Source organism: Gorilla gorilla, chromosome Y (genome assembly GCF_029281585.2).
Source record: "Gorilla gorilla gorilla isolate KB3781 chromosome Y, NHGRI_mGorGor1-v2.1_pri, whole genome shotgun sequence".
In the NCBI taxonomy this organism is placed as follows: Eukaryota; Metazoa; Chordata; class Mammalia; order Primates; family Hominidae; genus Gorilla; species Gorilla gorilla.
In genome coordinates, this window is record NC_073248.2 from 18,738,233 (window position 1) to 18,761,839 (window position 23,607).

The 23,607-nt window shown below is 33.8% G+C and overlaps 1 long non-coding RNA gene and 1 other non-coding gene across 2 annotated transcripts; both read left to right on the top strand.

Moving 5' to 3' along the window:
• Nucleotides 1-4,791: 4,791 nt before the first annotated feature.
• LOC129530434 (U1 spliceosomal RNA) lies at nt 4,792-4,953 on the top strand. The gene has a single exon (XR_008675822.1). It is a non-coding gene; the product is annotated as a U1 spliceosomal RNA (small nuclear RNA).
• A 618-nt stretch (nt 4,954-5,571) lies between these two features.
• Nucleotides 5,572-10,447, top strand: LOC134757966 (uncharacterized). The gene is made up of 4 exons (XR_010132650.1): nt 5,572-5,730; nt 7,121-7,217; nt 8,128-8,320; nt 10,034-10,447. It is a non-coding gene; the product is annotated as an uncharacterized lncRNA (long non-coding RNA).
• Nucleotides 10,448-23,607: the final 13,160 nt, after the last annotated feature.

A 23,607-nucleotide genomic window follows, 5' to 3' on the forward strand; every position in this document is an offset into this window, starting at 1 on the left:
GTAGAGACGGGGTTTCACCATGTTGGCCAAGATGGTCTCAAACTCCTGATCCTGTAATCTGCACATGTTGGCCTCCCAAAGTGCTGTGATTACAGACTTGAGTCACCGTGCCCAGCCGATGTTATCTCTTAATCTTGCTTTTTGAAAAGTACTAATTTCCAGGTCATATCCCACACTATCTAAATCAGAATTTCTAGAACTTGGAAAACGTATCCACATCCTTAAGGGATACCAATTAGTTGTTTTGCTTTTCAGGTTTAAAAATGACATCTACGAGAAACTTAGCATTTATGTATGCTTTTGTTAAAATAAAGAAAAAGAAATTTGGTGATAATGTAAATAAATAATTCACTTAAAGTTTTTGTTGCTATTAGCATAAATTAAGAGATGCAGTTTTAAGTAAATGTCTCTTAGGGTAGTCTGATTTTCCTCACATCAACCTATTGCACAGCAGTCCTAAAGGCATGGATAGATTGTCAGAAACGTAGAACAAAAATATTTGTACTGTATTCAGTGTTAGTGCAACATTTCAAAATTACTAATTTATGGATCTATTTAAAATTTAATTACTAGATAATATCTCAGTGATATTGATAAATATTAGGTCATATTTATATGAATGACTCAGACAATTAGCAGATCATTTTAAGTAATTTGTTTAAATTACAAATATTTTCCTATCAAAACTAATTTCTATGGTCACACATTCCTGTGATGAAAGTGTTATTTGTATCATTAATATTTACCTTCAAGAGGAAATACATTTTACCCTTTACTCTTCCTGCTCTGACGATCTCTGTGCTTTCTTTTTCTCAGCCTTGCCTGACTACCTCTGAGATGCTGGGATACTTTTAGTAGAGTAGGAGCATATATTATACAAACATAAACACAATATTTATTTTGAATGTAAAAGTATCATACTTAAGAACTCTCAAAAATTTTGTCTTGCACAATTTAACTTGAGATTTTAGTTGCTTATACAAAACCCATGATTGGTTTATAATATAACCTAAGTTTAATTTTAATTGAGAAAGTTCATTATACATTTACACATCTTAAGGCAATTAGGAAGTGTGTTTTAGGTATTAGGAATTTTTAAAATTTGAGAAAACAGTCAACACAGTTGCATCGCATCGTGTACCATTCCCTGTAAGGCCCCCAAAGTACCCAAGAATCAAACATACTAATGTTTCTATGAAGAGAAATGAATATTCCCTTTATGGGTGAAGACTTAAATAGCTTCCCTCAATTAAGTCTTTATTACATCAGAAATTGAGTTACATAACAACCTTATTTTTAAAAGCCTTGCTTACTTGAGCTTTTCGAATTTCAGATAAAGTATTTTGAATCCCTCCTAATTATGATTTGGAAAATACAGTACTGAATAAACAGTCCAGGTGGGATAATATTAAAGGATTGTAATAAACAACAAAAAAAATACAGAGGGCTCTGCTGCCTATTGTAGCGAGTATGTGTCTTAAATTTGGAGAGTAAAAAGCACTTGCGGTAGAAAAGGGTTGCTTTGTTAATTTTTTTTTTTCCTAAGTAGCTAGTGGGTACAGACTTAGTATTGACATAACTTGGCTTTTTTAGCATTTATGTGAGATATTCACTGTGACTTGATAAACCATTAGAGAATCACAAAAGGCATAAATTTGTAACATCTCACAGGCTATAGCATAGAAAGTTTCACAATAGACCACAGTAAGGAAGTATTCAAAATTATCTGTAGGAAAACTTTGTGGGTGCTCTATATTACAAAACTGGCAATGCAGAACATATGTGTGGACAGATTTATGAGCTCTTTAGGAATTAGTATAGTCAGGTGTTGGTAATTGGATATTTGAGGAAGTGGAGCGGAAAGAGACAACACCTACGTCCCGAATGTGATTTGATAAGCTGAAGGAATAGTAATGCAATTTACTGAGAGAAATAAGAGAACCTCTTTGAGCGGATTGCATTTTAGAAACATATGGGAAACCAAATAAAAAATTGTAATGGGGAGTTGGATACATATGTCCAGAATTTGGAATCATCTAAAAGGATACATGTGTTACTATAGATGTAATAATGAAAAAAGTCATTGGAAGGAATGTCTTAGAATGGAAACTTTTTTTTAAAAAAGTTAATGTTAACATGGTAGATAACATTAAGTTATCTAAAAGCAATCCGTAGCCTCTAAGTAGTTTAAATTAGTATGTAAGAAGAATAATTTCTTTCTTTTTCTTTCTTTCTTTCTTTCTTTTTTTTTTTTTTTTTTTTTTTTTGACAGAGTCTCGTTCTGTCACCCAGGCTGGAGTGCAGGAGGACAATCTCGGCTCACTGAAACCTCCGCCGCCTGGGTTCAAGCAATTCTCTGGGTCAGCCTCCTGAGTAGCTGGGATTACAAGCGCCTGCCACCACAGTTGTCTAATGTTTAAAAGAGATGGGGTTTCACCGTCTTGACCAGCCTGGTTTTGAGGAAAATCATAATTTTAAATAACTGTGGTTATGCTAAAAACAGATCGTTAGCATTCTTCTAGTATTCTTAGTTGTGTCATTTGCTTTAAAATAAGCCTAAGAATTGCACCAGATTCAGCTGCACAACTCCACCAGGAGATGCAAAGTTTTATTGTTATAGGATTCTAGAAACAATCATATTATATATATGGAAACTCTATACACACATGCCCACACACACAAAAACACACACAATTTTCACTGAATAGACATCATAATAAGCACACTGAAAACCTGACAATAAATTAGTTATTATAGAGCTGTAGAACACAATGATTAAAAGCAAATGATAATCTTAAATTTTAAATAACTGAAAATATTAGAATTTAAGAATTAAAATTTTCTAATTGTTCTTTGGTCCACTATCATAGATTTCAAGCAGATTAATTAATGTTGTATAATGACATTAAGAGTTCCTATCAATGGGATTTAATTTATATCATTTTAAAAATAGTTTGTTGTCATATATTGTTTACTGTGTAACTTCTTGTATTTGCTCTAAAGTAAGGCTAAATCACATCTTAGCCTCATCTCATCCAAGGAAGTGATTACAGTAAAGGTATCCATGTTGGGTTAATGTGTAAAATAGTGGATGTGGATTAATGTGGGTTTGATGTAGGAATTTATTATTCTCCTTATTGAGATTAGCTTGAAATGTACTGTGTAACGAATATTTAGTCTATTCAATAGGTGGTATTCAACAGATATATATCAACAACTGCTATGTACCAACCACTGTTCAAAGTGGCAGATAAAAATATAGGCAAAGATAATATTAATCCAAATTGCACGTGAAAACAAATGATACTATTGATAATGTGGCAGATGAAATGATTTTCACTTTATTATAATTTTTAAGAGAATGAGATAATTAAATGTGTACTGTAAGTGTTACAAGAAGCTTATCCATGTTATTCTTTACTGAAATAATTAGATTACAAAGATCACCTTTTTCAAAAGAAATTTGTATTATAAATGCTCCCATGGCAAAAACAAAAAGCCTGGTCTTTGACTTGGAATATATTCTTATTATATAAAGTAAGATACATGGCAGAGAGAAAAAAAATTTATTTATCTGTCATGGTAATGACAAAAAAGACAGAAGTCATTTTTTTTTTTTTTGCAATTTTAGATTGGACTCCTAAGAATAGCAGACAGTTGGCAGTGTAAATATGTTGCAAATTAGCTAGCCCTGAAACAAAATGACTGATCATTAGCAAATCAGGCAACTTTTATTATTGCCATTATAAGTTGCTTTACCTATCATGAGTGTGCTCTTATAGTATTAGAATTGAAATCTATTCTGTACTGCCAATTTATATCCCTGTTTTATAATCTTGGGATTCTTGCTTTACATTCTAAAATATTGTCTCTGAAAAATTAGTGAATATCAAGTAAGTTTTTTATTTTTTTTAAAGGTAGTCTTAAAAGTCTAATTATCTTTAGTGAAAATAATGAGGAGATTTGGATATGGTTGTTCATTTCTGTAATCCCAAGTAGTTGGAAGGATGAGGCAGGAGTATATTACTTGAACCCTGGAATGTGAGGACTGATTGAGCTATGTACTATCATCATGCCACTGCAGTCCAGCCTGGGCCACAGAGCATAATCTGAATAAAAATTAGAACCATAAAAAGTAATATAGCATTACTGTTTTTAATTCACTTGTAGTAATGCATGGATAGCATATTTAGCCAAAACGTTTTAAACTGGTAATATGCCAAGAGGTCCGATGTTTGAGTCAGATTGCTAGCTAGCTCCTCAACTGGATAAATCTGTAATATTTTGCAAAGTATTTCTCGTAAATGTAATTAGTTTTTTTATTTGTTAAATGGATTTACTAATGCTACCTGCTTAGGAAACTAACTCTGATATTAATTAGATTACCTCGAAAATTTCTGAATGACATATATTAGGCAATAAAATATTAGCTACTACTAGATATTACGAATTCTTTTCATCTGTTTACTTTTAAAGTTCATAGTGAGCACAATAAAATTCCAGAAGACCGATGATGGCTGTTAGATATAACAGAACGCTCTAAGAGTCGCTATCAAAAATGAGCATATCAGTGCATAAAATGTATGGTAGCTTTATTTAGCAGCTGTTTCATTGTTTACCGTAACATTTTTTCTTACAATTTTGTAGAAGCCTGTGTCAGAATCAAGAAGTTTATTTTAGAAGACAATAATCATGGATGATTGAAATCGTACTGAAAATTATTCTAAATTCTATTATATTTATAGTTGTATTTTCTTTCAAAGGATAACGGAAGTCTTAAAAAGAAAATGGATACTTCTCTGCCAGGGGAGATACTGTGATCACGAAGGTGGCTTTCCCAGGGCAAGGCTAATCTATTGTATTCTGGATGTGCTGACTCCTGCGATTTCCCCAAATGTGGGAAACTCAACTGCATAATTTGTGGAAGTAATGACTGTGGTTGCACTTTCACGTGGAAAAAGAAAAGAAAAGAAAAGGAAAGAAAAGGAAAGGAAAGGAAAGGAAAGGAAAGGAAAGGAAAGGAAAGGAAAGGAAAGGAAATGTAAGGAAAGAAAAGAAAAGAAAGAAAATTGACTTGTTTAGTGGATATAGAAACTTGAAAGAAGACCATATACTGGAAAAAATTCAATGTGCCTAAAAAAATGGTCTCCTCCAGTACAAAAAAAAAAAAAACCAAATGCTTATTTCTTAGAAAGATCAAATAGTGCTAGGATGACACTTACAAAAGCTTGCAAACTTTGTCTGGATGAGTGGGCAGGGGGAAGCCCCCAAATGGCAGCAGATAAATCTGGGAAAAAGAGAAATGATTTTTAAATGTGTAAGCCAATGTTTATGTATTAATATTGCCCTTAAAAATATGTATTTTATTAAATGGTTAGCATTGGTTTGTTTGGTCTTAGAAAGTAAGTTTCCTTTTGGAAATGACTTGTGTGAAATGGTCCAGAAATTATGCAGCTAAAATAATTCAGATTTTTTCCCTGTATTACAAATCATTTGCAGGAATTGTAAAGATGTTAAAGATGCCAGCTTTTTTGCACTTCTTAACAGTTTATTCTAAATGAAGAAAATTAAATATTAAGGTATAAAGTTACCTTTATAATCAAATAATCAGTCTTTTTAAATATTTAGAATTTGAAGCCAGATGACCAAGATGCCTTAGATGAGCATAAGTCCTCTCCAACAGAATATGCTTCATTATATCCTCATCCAACAGGCTTTATGTATCAATAGGTAAATAAATAAATAAAGTTTTTATTTTTCTTTTTTGAACTCATTTTCATCTTTACTTGCGTGGTTTTCAATTATTATTTTCTTACATATTTTGTAACATATCAGCTGTGACTGTAAATTAAGAAAAACATTATCTAGGACAGCTTTGGCAAGACGATCAGAAGAAGAATGCCTTAAGTGGGGTCATGTTTTATTTTACCCTTTTGATATTTTGTCTGTAATTAGGTACTACCTTGTCCTAGTTCATAAAAATGTGTGATATTTCAATAAGATCATAAAGTAATTTATTTAATCTCTCTCAAAATCCAGTGGCAGTAAAAATTAATAATTTTGCGGGTTTTCATACAAAATTTACCGAAAAACAAATACTGACCAAAAATATAAATAAAAACCATTTCTGAGCACTTGTAAGTTAAAACAAATATTTTTATTAAAATATTATGGGAAGACTAGCCACAATGTAATGCACTTTTCTCTTTCTGTCTTTCTTTCTTTGTTTCTTCCTTTCTTTCTTTCTCTCTTTCTTTCCTTCTTTCTTCTCCTTTCTTTCTTCTTTCTTTCTTTTTCTTTCTTTCTTCCTTTCTTTTTTATTTTCTTTTTCTTTTCCTCTTTCTCTGTCTCGCTTCTTTCTTTCTTTCTTTCTTTCTTTCTTTCTTTCTTTCTTCCTTTCTTCCTTTCTTCCTTCCTTTCTTCCTTTCCTTCTTTTTTTCTGATGGAGTTTCACTCTTGTTGCATGGGCTGTAATGCAATGGTTGCGATCTTGGCTCACTGCAACTTCCACCCCATGAGTTCAAGCAGTTCTCCTGCCTCAGCCTCCCGAGTAGCTAGGATTACAGGCATGCACAACCACATGTGGCTAATTTTGTATTTTTGGTGGAAACAGGGTTTCCTCTTGTTAGCCAGGGTGGTCTGGATCTCCTGACCTCGTGATCCACCTGCCTTGGACCCCCAAACCTGGCCATGGCACCTGGCTAAGTTACTCATTTGAAAGGTTTTCTTGTGCTATAACATTTAGCATGACTTCTCACCAAGTTCATGTAGCCAAGGGATGGAATCACCCAGAGTAACAGCTTTATTGCTCAGAAACCTTATTTTTTAAAACCAGAAAAATTATAAAACAGGGGAAAAATGTAAAAAACAAGCAGATTATAATTCTACACGTACTTCACCTTTAATGTTTGATAGTTTAATTTCTTGTTGAGATAAGGAATATTGCCATATTTTTAATGGAAATTCTAAAATATTAAAACCAACATGAACACTTTTCATATGTCACAATGTGTGGAGCATGGTAGATTGCATTTTTTTTTTTTGACTGAGGCACTTTAGTGATAGAATTTACTAAGTGATGCTTGTGATGCTTTTAAAATATGGTTTCATCTAATTCCAGTGAACGGCATATTATCAGAATCCACAGTACTTTGAATTACCATCGTGCCAAGATTTCTGACTGCTTTGCTACCCAGTCACAATTTTCCTTGAAAGCAGTAAGGCTCGAAGTTTATTTCTATGTTATTTTAAAGTGTTTGTTGTTAGATGTAGGGTTTACTGAAGATAAAAGCTCCTTCTGATTTTAAATAATTCATATAATTTTTTTTCATTTGATGTAATATCTGTATGCCCATTGTTGGAAACAATAGGATATGAAGTGTGTTGCACAGCGTGAGGAACAGCAATTCATTTGTTTTGAACTGGTTAGAGTATACTATGTTTTTATCTTTTTATAGTATGTAAATATTAGCATTGAACATTATGAATGCCAAATGCAGTCTACATTAGTCAAGACCTATAAATACACTATCAGGGCTACTGATATTGGTACATTGTAATCCAACTATGTTATGGGCCTTCCTATTTGGCCTATTGTTATTTGCAGTCTACATTTCTCTCCAGGCCTAGACTTAGATTTGGGAATTTCTGTTCCTTAAAGAGTACAAAAGAAATATGTGTAGATTAATTCTATCCCTGCTTTACTGCTGCACCTCTATAAGGTTGTCATCTCAAGTGAATACATCATGATGTCCTGGTTCTAATCACCTTCCAATCATCCTGGAGAGGATTCTTCAAATGGGAACCAACATGTCCTTTTTTAATGTACCACTTAAATTTTTACTGTTAAGAAGATGCCAGGATGTGACTCAGCCCATTAAAAGTCCATGTGTCACATACAGGCATCTGTTTGAAAGTCCAGTTTTCTATTGTTCACATGGCCAGGACATTGATTACTACTTACTACTCATGAATTCAAACAATTGCTTTTATAAATCATGGTTTAATGTTTTTAATCCTTTATTAAAAAAAGAAAAAACAGCATGCAGTTCAATCATTGAGGTAATTTGATCATTCCATCTTCAATTGGTCTTTTTATTTCTGGTCTCTGTGAAATCCTGCCAACAGGACATTGTTCATCCACCTTGAAATGGCCATTCATCAACCAAGCAGGTGGTTGTTGTCAATAGGGAGCTCTTCAAAGGGCATTGCCCATGTGACAGTGGGATCCAGTAATTCCTGAGGTGGTTCCAGACTACATGCTAGAAAATTCCCTACTACCTGCTCTTGAACAGGATGAGCAACTCCTTGCACTTCCCTGGTAACGTTTCCTTCTATAAAGCCATTTTTTTATGTTATTTTGGAAGTCTTCTGAGCACTTCCTCATTAGACTGTTTCCTTACTTTGCCCAACACGTTATAGGTGTTGCAAGTTTTGTAATTATTTTATGGTCTTCAGTCAAAGAAGCAGTCTCAACACCAAGGCAAGACAAGCTAGTAATTATTTTTCCAATGGCACATATTATTTCATGGCATCCGGGAGTGCCCTGGACCACAATTTCCAGCTAATGCTGAAGAGGGGCATGTGTGGGTTTTCTGTCATCGCCTTAGTCTGCCCAAGAACATGTGCCAGTACTTCTAAAATCAGAATTTGGATCACAAAGCCCCAACGTGTGGAGAGAAAGAGGTTTTTACAATTCAGAACTGGACAGCTTTAGTGAATTTTCTTATTTAAATAGACCACTATTTATTGTTTCTTTAAATTGATGCATTATAATTTTACATATTTACAAAGTAGAACTATTATTTTGATACATGCACACAATGAGCAATGAGCAAATTTTTAAATGGCTTATTGGTAATTGGTATATTAGTCATTTCAGACATATATGACATATTTGTTTCAAGAACTTTCCAAAACTAAACTTCTAGTTATTTTGAAATCTGTAATAAGTTACTCATACCTATAGTCTCCCTTCTATACAATCAAACTTTAGAACCTATTCCTTCTAACTGTATTTTTTACACATTAACTAGCTCACTTATTTGTTTGCTCAGTGTCTTTCACAGCCTATAATAATCTGTCATGCTATTCTCTACCTCTGTGAGATGAAATTTGTTATTTCTGAGATATGAATAAAAACATGCAATCCTTGTCCTTTGTATTTTTTGGCTAGTTTCACTTAATACTTGTCCTTTAAATGAAGCCTTTTTTCTGACTAATGTTTAGTTAACGTATTGAGGTTTTTATACAACTGAAATAAGCACTCACCTGAAATTTCTCTTAACTGTTGCCAAAATTCTTTGGGTACATAGGATTGCAGTTTGAAAACAGCTAAATGAACAAAGATGTCTTGAATGTGTCTTAGGATGTTAATATTGTATGATTTTCTATCTCCTGTCTTACTTAACTCTGGTTTGTCTTCAAATTAATAAAAATATTCTAGTAAATTATATTGGGGATCAACATTAAAGACAAAAAAAATCAGTAATACACTAGTTTAACTTTATAAATATAAAGAAAAGAGTTGAAACAAATACCCAAAGTTACTGAATAAAATGAAATACATTTTTATACTCTTAATTTTAAAAGCACTTAATTTACTTTTTATTTTTTACTATTATTGCTTATTTCAAACATGAACTGTTATAACTGGGTTCACAGAGAAGTTATCATAAAAGAGTAGCAAAAAAAACCATACACTGCAGGTAATATAAAATAGTAAAATTTTGCCAAGTATGCAGGAGTGAAGACAAATGAGTCCTCTTCTACTTTAGGTGAATACGTTACTTAGGGTTTGTAGGATTCAGTATCCTTTTTGAGAATAATGTATTTTCCAAATTACGTAAGATTATTTACTTGAGGATATCAGAATTATTAAGACTCAATAACTATGCCTATTAACTGTAGTTGTGGAAGGAATGAGGGCATAGACAGAAGCTCTAAAATCAAAACATGAGTGTAGCCATAGAGCAAAATACAGTTGGTTTACAAGTATCTGAGAGGTCTCTGTATGCTTTTCATTGTATCTTAGGTTTGTGATGAAGAAATAAACAATACCCAGTTCCTGCCCTGGAGAAGCTCATTGCATAGAAAAAGGAAAAAGGCAGATATACATGCCACAGTACAGTGCCGAGACAACATAAATCACAAGCAACCAAGTACAAAGGTAAGATATCTAATTTGAAATTTTATATTCTGTTTCTATTGCTTCTTGCTGTTGTGATTAGCCGTCTCTATATGTGTTAAACGCAACACCCTAGGGGTAACACGGACTAGAGTACCAGAACTTACATTCCAATTTTTCTTCCAATAGTGGCTGTTAACCAAGTATTGGTGAATATCATATATGAAGATTCTGCTAAAAGTAAAGCCACCCTGACTGCGATGCATGGATGATACAATTTACTGGGTCTAGGAAAGAGAAAGAAAGTGTGTGTTTTCTAATTTCTATAAATGATAAGTGCTGATACACTAGTAGCTGGAAGACAAACTATTTCTGCCCACTGAAAGGAAAAAATGAAGAAATTATAGGAAAACCATTTACTACAGTCAAACTAGTCTGATTTTTTAATTTACCTTCTATCAATATCTATACAAAAAGTAAAATAATAATAATAAAGGGCTTGAGCATAAACGTTACCAAAATTTATGTATTCCATGTTCACTTATTTGGAGGTATATCCTAAATAGGTGATCTGCTGACCTAACTTCTTTACAGCTTTATTATAAAATGAATACTTTTCATAGGAAGTGTGATGATAATTCTTAACTAATATTTTTTACAAATTCACATAGCATAATATGAAGAACAAATTTGTTTCTTTAGCAGAAAAAGCTCTCATTTGGGAAAAATAGAGAGAGAATTTTAAAAATAAGCACGGCTTCTGAAAGGCAAATAATATAAATATGTCAGTTATAGAATCTCAGAGATTTTAGCCATATTATGAAAACATACTTCCTACATAATTATTTTAAAGTACAATAATTTCAGAGACAAAAGAGTAGCTGTGATCAGAATCTTCAAACACAGTAACAGAAATTAATAATTAGAATTTACCTCACCATTCTGCTTCTCATCTTCAAAAAATCATTGTCTATATTTTTACCTATGCATTCAATTGCAAGAACACTGCTTCCAGTGGAATATATATATATGTGTGTGTGTGTGTGTGTGTGTGTGTGTATAGCTGCTGGATCACAAACTTCATGTGATAGGTGGCACCAGCATTTTTGAGTCCCACAAATATTTCTGGTGGGTGAGATCTAACAGAGTGCAGATATTCCCCCTGAAAAAGTGCTTCACAACCTGAGATAACAAGAAAAAATAGTGCTTGTACTATGAAAATAATAACTCTGCCTACTCTTCTTTCCGTCAAGTGACAAATTAATATTAACAACAACTCATTTATCAACACTGCCATTTTGAAAGAGTACTTTAAATTTTTATATTAACAACAAATCAAGTGACTATTGTGGATTTTTAACTTCAGACCCTTTAGGTCCATATTTTAATGACATTACATCTGTTTGTTTAAAAAGAAAAGTATTTGTTTAAAAAAACTCTTTGAATATATATATAACTATGTCAATTCAATTGTTAAATAAATTAACATACAGAGTGTTTTTAAAAAGGAAACTCTTCTCTCTACATAGATCCCACAAGACAAACAAAGATCTCATCTTTTAAGCAGTGAGTTTAGTACAAAAGTCCTACAATGTGCTAGAAAATATGCTCACACAGAGAAAAACATAAATATAATTTCACATTTATCAATTAAAGATATGTACAGAATGTTGTCATTAATTGTATTCTAAAACCTCAGTTTTCTCTTGAAATAAACTAAATTTTGTTATCATTTGTTAATTTACTTATATTACCTCCCACCCTGAGTTTCAGTTCCATGTAAGATTTGAACATTGTTACTTACTTTGTTGGACTGACGTGGATATTTAGAAGTAATACAATGCACCCCAAATTTCTCTTCTCCTATTATGAAAGTGGGTTTCATTGAATTACTTTCAAAGTAAACTATTATTAATGAAGAAAAACAGCTTTATAATTTAAAAACTCAATAGTTACTGCTTTGTCTATGTAATATATTGCATTCAAACAGTCTACTATCTTTCTGAGGTTCTTTCCACAGCCAATAGCTAGTGCTACAAGCAGATCAAAACCAGGATTGATGGTAATGGGAGAGCTACAGACTGGAAGAGCTGGCTCTGATGGCAGTTCTTTACTTCTTACATACTACAGTTAAACTTGATGCAAGGAAGAGAACAACATCAATTAATTCCTAGTAAGTCAGAAAAAGAAATCACGTTATTAGTAGAAAACATATGTTAAGAAAAAGATGTATTTTCAAGAAAATACTTTTATGTTTATTTGACATAAACATCTCATTATATCTTGAAACAATTTTGGATTTTGTTCCAAAGAAAAATCATTTAAAAAAAACCGACCACAATCAATAAATGTAATTCATTTCCAAAGTTAGATTTTTGAAGAAATTTCTAAAACTTGAGAACTTTACCCAAAAGACAAATAACATTCTAAATTAACCTACTCTTTTAATTACATATTAATGGAAGTAAATTTATTTTCAAAAAAAGAAAATGCATTAAAATTACGTTATTTTTCTTGAATTATGAGACATATAAACATAGTCATCAAAAAGATGATATAAAAATAAGTTTTTGCAAGATGGATGTTTTCTCAATCAGAAATTCAGTCAAGGACCAGGCATGGCGACTTACCCCTGTAATTTCAGCACTTTTGGAGGCCAAGGCAGGGAGCATACTTGAAGCCAAGAGTTTGAGACAGGCCTGGCCAATATGGTCAAATCCCATCAGGTGTGGTGGTGCTCACCTTTAATTTCAGCTAATCAAGAAGCTGAGGAAGAATAATCACTTGAAACTGGGAAGCAGGGGGTTGCAGTGTGCCAAGATTGCACTGCTATACTCCAGCCAAAGACACAATGTGAGATTCCTTTATAAAAATTAAAGAAAATAAATTCAATCAATTAAGAATTGAGATATACTGCTTATTTACTTTTCAATGCAGTTTGTGGCAACTCTGAATTGCAATTACAAAAATGTCTTAAACAAAGTGCGGCACACATTTCAAAGTTACTGTAACCTCACCTCTGCAGAAAGAAAGCTTTTTATTTTTAAATGCTGCTCCTCTTCCTGTGTCTATGTGCCTTTAATGTTCAATGTGAACATTGTTGATTGTGAACATGTACTGCTAGTTTTTGTTTATAATTTCTGTGTTAGTTTGCTGAGGATGATGGCTTCCAGCTTCATCCATCTCCCTTCAGAGAACATGATCTCCTTCTTTTATTGGCTGCATATTATTTCATGGTATATATGTGCCATGCTTTCTTTATCCAGTCTGTTACTGATGGGCATCTGAGTAATTCAATGCCTTTGCTACTGTAATTAGTGCTGTAATACACATACACACGCACCTATTATTAAAATAGAATGACTTTTTTGAAGGGGGGCTATATACCCAGTAATGAAATAGCTGAGTCATTTGGGTTTAAGCAATTGTCCTGCCTCGGCCTCCTGAGAAGCTGAGACTGCAAGTGCCCGCTACCATGCCCAGCTCCTTTATCTTTTTAATTATTGTCACATCAAATCTAGAACTAAGCATGTGAAAAAAAACTAGGTATGAGGAAAATGAAAATCAAACCACAATGAGAGATACAAATTTATATTCAATAGAATGGCCTGTAATCAGAAAGCAATGACAGATGTTTGTGAATATACGGAAAAATTGGGAAGCACATCCAAATTGCTAGTGGGAATATAAAGTGAGGTTGCTTCTTTAGAAAACAGTCTGTTTCTTAAATAATTGGAGTACATTTGCATATTTTCCAAAACTCAAGGTGTATTTATGCTAATTTGTATAGGAATGTTTGTAGTAGCATTATTCATGATATAAATGTTTCCATCAACTCCTAACGTGGAGGTAGACCTAGGCCGATGCTACCCTTGCCGTGCATTGGCATCATAGATTCACTTACCATATATCTGATATGATTGATGCAAATCCATATATTCTATAATGAAACCACCAAGATAAAGAATTTAGACAAAATGCTAAAACTTTTTTGCCTCAGTATGCCTGGCTTAATAACAGGAAAGAATAGCAAGGCTGTTGCAGAAATCTCAAGCTTAGGAGACCCCAGCATTTTAAAGAAAGGAAACTCTGCCTTAAAAGGAGGCATTGTCTTTATCTTTCATGGGTGTTTCTTATACATAGCCCCTTGAAGATAATCTACAACAGAAGGCTGTAAGTCACAAACAGCCTCATACTGTATGAGTCCATTTATAGGAAGTGTCTGTAATAGGCAAATCCATAGTGACAGAAAATGGTTTATTGGATACCAAGGGCTCTAGGAAACGGGGAAGCTGGGATTTAATGGTAATGGGTGCAGAGGTGTTTTTGTTTTTTTGATGATGGAAATCTTCCGTATTTAAAAAGTGGTGATGTTTGCACACCTTTGTGAATACCCTGAAAAAAACAGACTATGTAGTTTAAAATGGCTAATGTGATAGTTTGTGAGTTATCTCTCAATTAAAAAACTGTTGAAAGCTTGGTCAAAGTTTTGAGCACCGCAAGCCTTAGCAGGAATGTAGATGCAAGTTAAACACAAGACAAGAGTATTGAATGGGCCCCAGTCACATAAAGTGGCAGAGAAGTGAACAACTGAAAAAACAATGTGAGCTAAACTCAAAATTGGAATTGAATAAGAAAGAATGCTTTCTCCAGTCTACACAGCAAAACTGGGGGAAATGGCCATGTGGTTGGATGATGGTTTACTTATAAATAATGCCTAGAAATATGCCCCTAAATGTTAAACCATTTTATACAAGAAGCCGAAATTCAGAATCTAGAAAGAAGTTGGCAATACCCGTTTTAAATTATAAATTGTGGAGCATACACCTGAAGAATTTAATGTACCTTTTAATCCTTGTTATACATAAATAGAAGCAGACAGAATTATCTAGTTTGACAATAAAACCGGCAGGATAAATAATTTAGACAAATTACTTAACTTTTTATTGCTTCAGTCTCCGCAGTTTGATAAGAAGACCAAATAATAAGTCGTGTTTCAGATATTATGTCTGTGAACCTTTTAGAATAAGGATCACACCAGGCATGATTACTCACACCTTCAATCAAAACAATTAGGTGTGGGGGGCCAAGGCGGGTGGACGACCTGAGGTCAAGAGTTTGACATCATCCTGGCCAACATGGAGAAACGCCATCTGTAATAAAAATGTCAAAAACAAACAAAAAAACTGCCAATTGGTCTGGCAGGCCCCTGAGTTCCCAGCTACTCAGGAGGCTGACACAGCAGAATTGCTTGAACCCAAGAGGCAGAGGTTGCAGTGAACTGAGATCCTGTCACTCCAGCTTGAGCAACAGAGCAAGATTTAATCACACTCCACCCCCGGGCCATAAATAAATAAATAAATAGATAAATAAATAAATAGATAAATAAATAAATAGATAGATAGATAAATTTAACTGCAAATATATCAAGTATTGTTTATGCCAGTTCGCCTGACAAAAGACAAAAATCCACGTTCTGATGGAATTTACACTTTGGCTTTAGTCAAAAGTAGTGACAACAGCTAGTGATTTTATTTTTAAGTAAGAAAGATAAGGTTGGTGGTTTCATTTATAAGCAGGTAAATAGTATAAGCTCAAAGGAGATCTGAGCAAACTTATTGAAACAACAAGGAGTGCAAAACCTCTGAAGTTGTAGCGTATACTGAGGCTCAGAACAAGAAAGAGGACGGTAGAAGAAGATAAGCAAAATATAAGAAGAAGAAAATAATATGCAGTGGTTTATTACATTATAAAGACCATGGTTTTATCTTAGGACAAAGGGAAGCTGGGATTGAATGCAAATAGGTAGATTTACTTTTTAAGGTAAGGACAAATAGTGATGGTGACATAACGTTGAGAATATCCTGAAAATCACTGAATGTGTACTTCACAATGGCTAATTTTATAGTATCTGAGGTATAACTCACATAGTTGTGATAGTGTAATGGTTGTAATAGTGGAAGATAGGAGATCACTAAAGAGGCTGAGTTAATCAGATGAGAAATGTGGATGACCTGTATCTGGGTGACAGCAGGAGAAATAGGGAAAAGTGGTTAGATTCGGGACCTGTTTTAAAAGGAAAACATGCAGAATTTGGGGATTAATGGAAATGACGATATGTAAAGAAAAGCATCACTGTTGACCTGACAGTTTTAGGCCTTTGCAGCAGGATGTAATTACTATCAGGTGAAATGGGAAACCCCTGGAGAAAGTTTTTTGGCAGCAGCATCAGAATTCAGTGTGTACCCTTGAGATCAAATTGCCTGCTAAACATGAGTATGTGCATTAGAGTCATACATGATTTGGGCTTTAGTAAGAGACTGGCTGGAGATAACAATCTGGGACTCAATACCATTCAGAAATCCATGGTACTGAAGAGATAACTGGGAGATTGAGAGTAAATTCACTAGGAATAGTTCAAAGAAGAGACAAACTAAGAAACAGTTGTTATATTTGGCCAGGACTGGTGGCTTGCACCTCCAATGGCAGCACTTTGGGAGCCTGAGGCAGGCGGACGAATTAATCCCAGGAAATCAAGACCAGCCTGGGATACAAGGAGAGGCCATGTTTCTACCAAAATTAGCTAGTCTGGGTGGCCTGTAGTCACAGTCACCCTGGAGGCTGAGGTGGAAAGATCGCTTGAGCCTGGGAGGTTGAGGCTGCAGTCAGTTCTTGATAAACCACTGCACTCCAGCCTGGAGAACAGAGGCAGACCATGTCTCAATAAACACACAAACAACAAAGACAAGAAATTTAAAAAACAAACTATTATATTTGGCAAAAAGGGAAGCTGATTATTTTAAATGTAGTACATTTGGTAGACTGTTGGGGATGAAAGCCTGACTGGTAAAGGTAAGTAGAATTTTCAAATGAGAGCATAATATCAATGGTAAAAATATTCACCTGAAATTCAAGGTAAAATTTTAAATTTAGCAATTAGGGTGTCATTGATGACCTTTGAGAAAGGACTGTGACTTCACTGTTGTGGGATAAAACTTGAGACAGAATAAGAACTGATGGAAAGGAAATAGCTAATAGAAATTCTCTGTGCAAATTAAAACAGAGAAAAAGGTCAGTACCAAAGGAGACAGTTTTTTTGTTGTGGATCATAAAATATGGAGTTTCTTATACATGTGTGATAAGGAAATCAGGGCAGTGAAGAAGAGAATAAAATTAATTCCGCAAAAGAGGAAAATATCAATCATATTGATGAGTTGGGTCCAGGAGGATGTATTTTAAAATGTGATAAATGTTTTGTCTTTGAATAAATAAGTGCATGTAGATAAAGGTGTGATTAGGATCAGAATAATGAACAACAGAAGTTGAGGAATTTAATACTCTGCAGCATAAAACTTAGCAAATTGGAGGAAAGCATATTTATGATAAGTTATGAGAATAAAAGCAATGCAAAGAAAGTTCAGGAAACAAACATCTTGTCAAATAAAAATAAAATAGGTAACTTCTTGATTCTTCCCTTCCACTTACTTAAACTACTGCTTCTATTTTTCCCATTGTTATATTTTAACAAAAGACCAATGTCTTCTGGGAAAATATTATGTTTTCTCTCTGGTAATTTGCATTAGACTCTTACACCTTTCATGCCTTTTTATTATATTAACAACACTTTTAGTCAGAAAAAGGTTTCTGTTCCAATATTTACTTGATTTAAAAGTCCTGTTGCCTTTTCTCTTCCTTCTTATTCATTTTTGTTTAATATTGCTTCCCACACAAAATGACTAATTGACCTTGACAGTATATCAGTAATTTCTCTGGCAGTTTGTCTGCAAAGAGCCTAATAAGAGCTATTTCACCCCACCCCCACCCCCCCAACAAAATAGAATTTAGATCTTCTATAACCATTCAAATCTGGATTTCATATCTATTTAAATTGAAACTTTTCTTGATTAATAACTTCATTAATAACTTGATTAATACCTTCGTGACTTTACTTGATTAATAACTTCATAACTTCTGCATTAAATCAAGCCAAGGATCAGTATTTTAAATGAAAAATGGCCAACAACTAACAATAAGTGGAACTTAAAGGGCTCACTATTTTCTATTCCTCTCTCAACCAGAAATACCTGTTAGATAGTTTTCTTAGTGTCATCATGGTTAGATTTGGCTTAGACATTGTGCCCTTTTGTTTTAGTTGATGTCAGCAGGAGACACTGGCTGAAGGTCACAAAAAGGAAACAGGAGAAATGTACACCTTTTTTCTTACGACTTGAAGACAGGACTATCATCTTGGTATTAAGGGGTAGTTAATGCCTCATACAAGTTTTATTCTCTATTTCCTTTCGACAATATGTACTGAAGAAATAATATGTCAAGTTACTGGATATATTGACTGAACTATGTCAAATGCGTTAATTGACTAAATTGTGTCAAGTCATGGTTTAATATTTCTTAAACAAGACATAGATTTTTAAGTTGTGATTAGTGATCCGTATTTACTTTTTTATATTTTCCATGAACAGTGAATTATACAGAATCTTGTTTTCTTCTGTTTGGATTTGGTACTGAACTATACTGGATTCACTTGCAAGAAGAGTTTGAATTAGCAGCATGCTGAGAATGGATACAGTGTTTGAAGAGACTGATATAGAAAGTACAGGAGTAGTTTTATTTTTGGAAGAAGCAGTGGTCCTTGGGCACAGACCCCGTATGAGTTTTCCTTTCAGCATTCTCTGCTCAGCTGTTCTCTGCTGTGGTGAGGCATCTATGCTTTGTATATGTCTGAAATTAATTGAAAAGCTAGTGACAGATTCTGATGTCATTTGCCATGAGCTTTATTATTGTGCAGGTAATTTTGGATCAAATCACCCTAACGTTTTTCAGCAAAGACTTTAGAAGAAATAAAGCTGCATTACTTTTTCTTGGCACATTCTTCCTTTAGGACCTATAGTGAGGTAAGTGACACAAATATCTCTCATTCTCTGTTTCCAAAAAGTAAATAGAATATAAATAGTTCACTAACAAGATTAAGGAAGTGATCATCATCGTTCCTCTAACTGAAATGCACCCTCTGTTTAGATTTATTTACTTTTCACAATTTTGAAAATTTTCCCATGCAATTTTTATCAGTCATAAGGTAATGATAGTTTTTAAACAATGCAAATGGGATTAAGTCAGTCATTTTTTCTGTTCCTTTTAATATTATTCTAATTCAGCCTCATGGGCATTCCAAATAGTTATGAGGGATAGAAATATAACATTAAATTAAGGGATGAGAGGAGAGTGAGAAGAGAGTATGGCTCCAAATTAATCTCATAAATTTTATTTGTTAACTGATGTGATTTAACACGTTAGTGGTAGATTTTCTAGATATCCCTAAATTTGTAGCTATGACTTGGAATATCAAAACATAGCTAGGCAATTCATTTCCATATGACTTCTCTCTGTTACTATGCTGATTTGCACGAGTACTGTAAATTTTGTAAGAACTAATTTCATTCAGATGTGCATTTAGAGTTCCAAGATAGTAAAATGTATAAAAATTATATACATTTTATATAATTAGGAGGCAATGGGGATAAGTGTTACCTTTCATTAAAAAGGTAAGTGCAGAAGTTTATAAACACATGCAAAAATGTGTAACCTCACGATTTAATCTTCTATGCGAATACAAATTAGTAATAGCAGGAGCAATTAGTAACACTAGGAGCAATTAGTAATAGCAGGAGCAATTAGTAACACTAGGAGCAATTAGTAACACTAGTAACACTAGCAATTAGTAACACTAGCACTAACAGATGTGCATGTAGAGTTCCAAGACAGTAAAATGTATAAAAATTATATACATTTTATATGATTAGGAGGCAATGGGGATAAGTCTTACCTTTCATCAAAAAGGTAAGTGCAGAAGTTTATAAACACATGCAAAACTATGTAACCTCACGATTTAATCTTCTATGTGAATACAAATTAGTAATAGCAGGAGCAATTAGTAACACTAGCAGGGCAATAAACATTCCTGCAAAGCCAAAGGGTTAATCTGAGTGACAATGCATGTAGTGATTCTGGACCATACTCTAGAGCTAATTTAAGTTTAATTGACTGAATCTCCTGAAAGAAAAGGACTTAGGCAGAAATAACAAAAAATGAACAACACAATAGCCAAAAAACTCAACAAATAAATAAAACTCCTGACAATATCAGAACCAATAAATCTCCATGTAGTAAAAACACACCTCATTTTGTTGCTATAGTTGTTGTTGTTCGGAGACAGAGTCTCGCTGTGTCACCCAGGCTGCAGTGCAGTGGTGTGATCTCACCCCCCTGCAGCTTCCAACTCCCAGGTTCAAGGGATTTTCCTGCCTCAGCCTCCCGAGTAGCTGGGACTACAGGTGCACACCACCACGCCTAGATAATTTTTGTGTTTTTAGTAGAGAAGGGTTTTCACTATACTGGTCCGGCTGGTCTCAAGCTCCTGACCTCGTGATCCACCCACCTTGACCTCCAAAAGGGTTGGGATTACAGGTGTGTACCATCGTGCCTGGCCAACTTTTTCTTTTTTACAAGGTCAATTTATGAAAATTTTATAAATTTCTTATATTTCTTGTAATAGACCGAGCATGGCGGCTCACACCTCTAATCCCAGCACCTTGAAAGGCTGAGTCGGGCAGGTCACCTGAGGTTGGCAGTTCCAGGCCAGCTTAGCTAACATAGTGAAACCCCATCTTTACTAAAAATAGAAAACTAGCTGGGCGAGTGGCATGTGCCTCTAATTCCAGCTACTTCAGAGGCTGAGGCAGTGGAATCGCTTGAACCTGGAAGGTAGAGTTTGCAATTCAGTGATCATGAGAAATGTTAAGATTACTATATGCATATATATGTGTGTGTGTGTATACATATATATATGGTAATCATATACATATATATACACACAGCCACAGACACGCACACACACACAGACACACATGCACACACACACACCCGTTAGCTCTGTGTATATATTCTTTTGAAAACAGAAGATACTTATTTTTAATTAGGTTATTATTTCCTTGTTCTTTTGAATCATTTTTAGTTCCTGGTATATTTCGATTAACTCCATGTCTGATGTATAGTTTGCAAATATTTTCTCTCATTCTATCACTCTGGTGATTTATTTAATTTTATTTTCATTTTTGCTGTATGGAAGTTTTCTAGTATAATGTAACCTCATTTTTCTGTTTGTGTGTTTTTTGCTTGTGCTTTTGAAGTCTTATCCAAAAAACATTCCTGCCCAGACCAACGTCATTAAATGTGTTTTGTGATTTATTCAACTAGTTTGACAGTTTCGTGTTTTCATTACATCTTTATTTTTAAATGTTTTTAAAAATATATTCTTATAGGTGAGGTCTCACTATGTTACCTAGTGTGGAGTACAGTGGCATAAGTGTTTCATGCTACAGCTTTGGACACCTAGGCTCAGGTGATCCTCGCATCTGAGACTCCTGAGTAGCTGAAACTACAGGCGCACACCACTGCAGTAGGCTTTTTAATCCGTGTGAGTTAATTTTTGTATGTGGTGAGAAATAGGGTTCTAATTATATTCTTTTGCATGTAGCTCTCTTGTTTTCCCAGCACCACTTATGGAAGAGATTGACATTTTCTCATTTTGTGTTCTGGGCACCTCTGAAGAATATCAGTTGGCTATACAGGTGTAAATTTATTTTTGTTCACTGTGTTCTCTTGTATTGGTTTATAGCATTGTGACATCTCCAGTTCTGTGGGTTCACTCCCCAACCGCACTGCCATCTTCACGATTGCTTTGACTATTCAGGATTTTTGTGCGTGTGTGTTTGTGGTTTTGTATTAATTTAGGATTTTTTCAATTTCTGTGAAAAATGCAATTGGTGTTTTGATAGAGATTGCATTCTATCTGTGCATTGCTTTGGATCATATAAACATTTTAACCATATTACTTTTTCCAATCAACGAACATAGAAACATAGATATATTTTCATTTAGTTATGTCATTTTAACATTTTATTAATGTTTCATAGTTTTCAGAATGAAGATTTTTTTTACCTCCTTGATTAAATTTACTCCTTTTTATCCCCCATAGCTATTGTAAATGAGACTGTTTTCTTAAGTTTTTTTAAATACATATTTTGCTATTAGTGTATGGAAATGCCATGGAATTTTATATGTTGATTTAATAAACAGAAATGTTACTGACTTTCAGAATTAGTTGTAACTACTTTTTAGTGGTATGTTTAAGGATTCCCTTATATGTCATTAGCATATATGGACAATTTTACTTCTGCCTTTCCGACTTGGGTGACTTTTCTTACTTTCTCTTGACTAATTTATCTGGCTAATGGCTTTCGGTTTTATGTTAATATAAGTAGTGAAAGTGAACATCCTGGTCTTCTTTCAGATCTTCACAGCAAAGCTTTCAATTTTAACTCTCACTGAGTGTGATACAAGCTAAGGGTTCATCATATATGGTGTTATCTGGTTATTTGGGTCTGTGTCATTTGTTGTGTTGAGTTACAGTTGTTCCACGCATGATTTATTAAGAGATTTTATTGTGAAAAATGTTGAATTTTGTCATTTTTTTCATATATTGAAATGACTGCATAGACTTTGTTCTTTATTTTGTTGATGTAATCTATGACATTTAATAATTCTCATGTATTAAACCATTCCTGCATCCCTGTAATCTCACTTGATCACGGTGAATGATTTTCCAAATGTGCATTATAAGTCATTTTCCCAGTACTGTGTTGAGGATTTTGGCATTATGTTTATCAGATATAGCGGCCCATAGTTTTCTCTTTTTTCTTGTATCCTTGTCTGGTTTAGTAATCAGCATAATGCCATCCCCATGGAATGAGTTGGAACAGTTCCCGTATCTTCCTTTTTTCTTTTATGTTTTTGTTTTCACTAGGTTAAAAAAAAAGTGGCAGTAGTTTCCTTTTTGTGGTAGGTAGAATGCAGCAGTGAATACGTCAGGTCCTTGGCTTATCTTTAACAGGTGACTTTTTACAGCTGATTCGATTTCTTACCATTAATTTGTTTCTTGGTGTCAGTTATGGTATCTCTTTTTTGGCTCTGATTTTCTTTATTAGGGGCTTTGTTTTTTTTTTTTTTTTTTACTTTTAAGTTTAGCTTTTTGTTTTCCTAATTCCTTGATTGAAACATCAAGTTGTGTATTTGATATCTTGTTTTACATGAAGGCATTTATTGCCATAACTTCCCTCTTAAAACTGCTTTGGTTGTATCCCACAGGTTTTGCGGTGTTGTGTTTCTATGTTTGACTCAAGAAACACGGTGTTTTATCCTTATTGTCTTCATTGATTCACTGGTTGTTCAGGAGTATGTTGTTTAATTTTGATATACTTATGATTTAGTGATTTCAGAAGAGATACTTGATATGACTTTGATCTTTTCAAATTTGTTAAGATGTGATTTGTTTGCCTAATGTGTGATGTATCCTGGAAGATCTTCCCTGTATGCAGTGGAGAAGAATGTTTATTTTATAGCTCTTG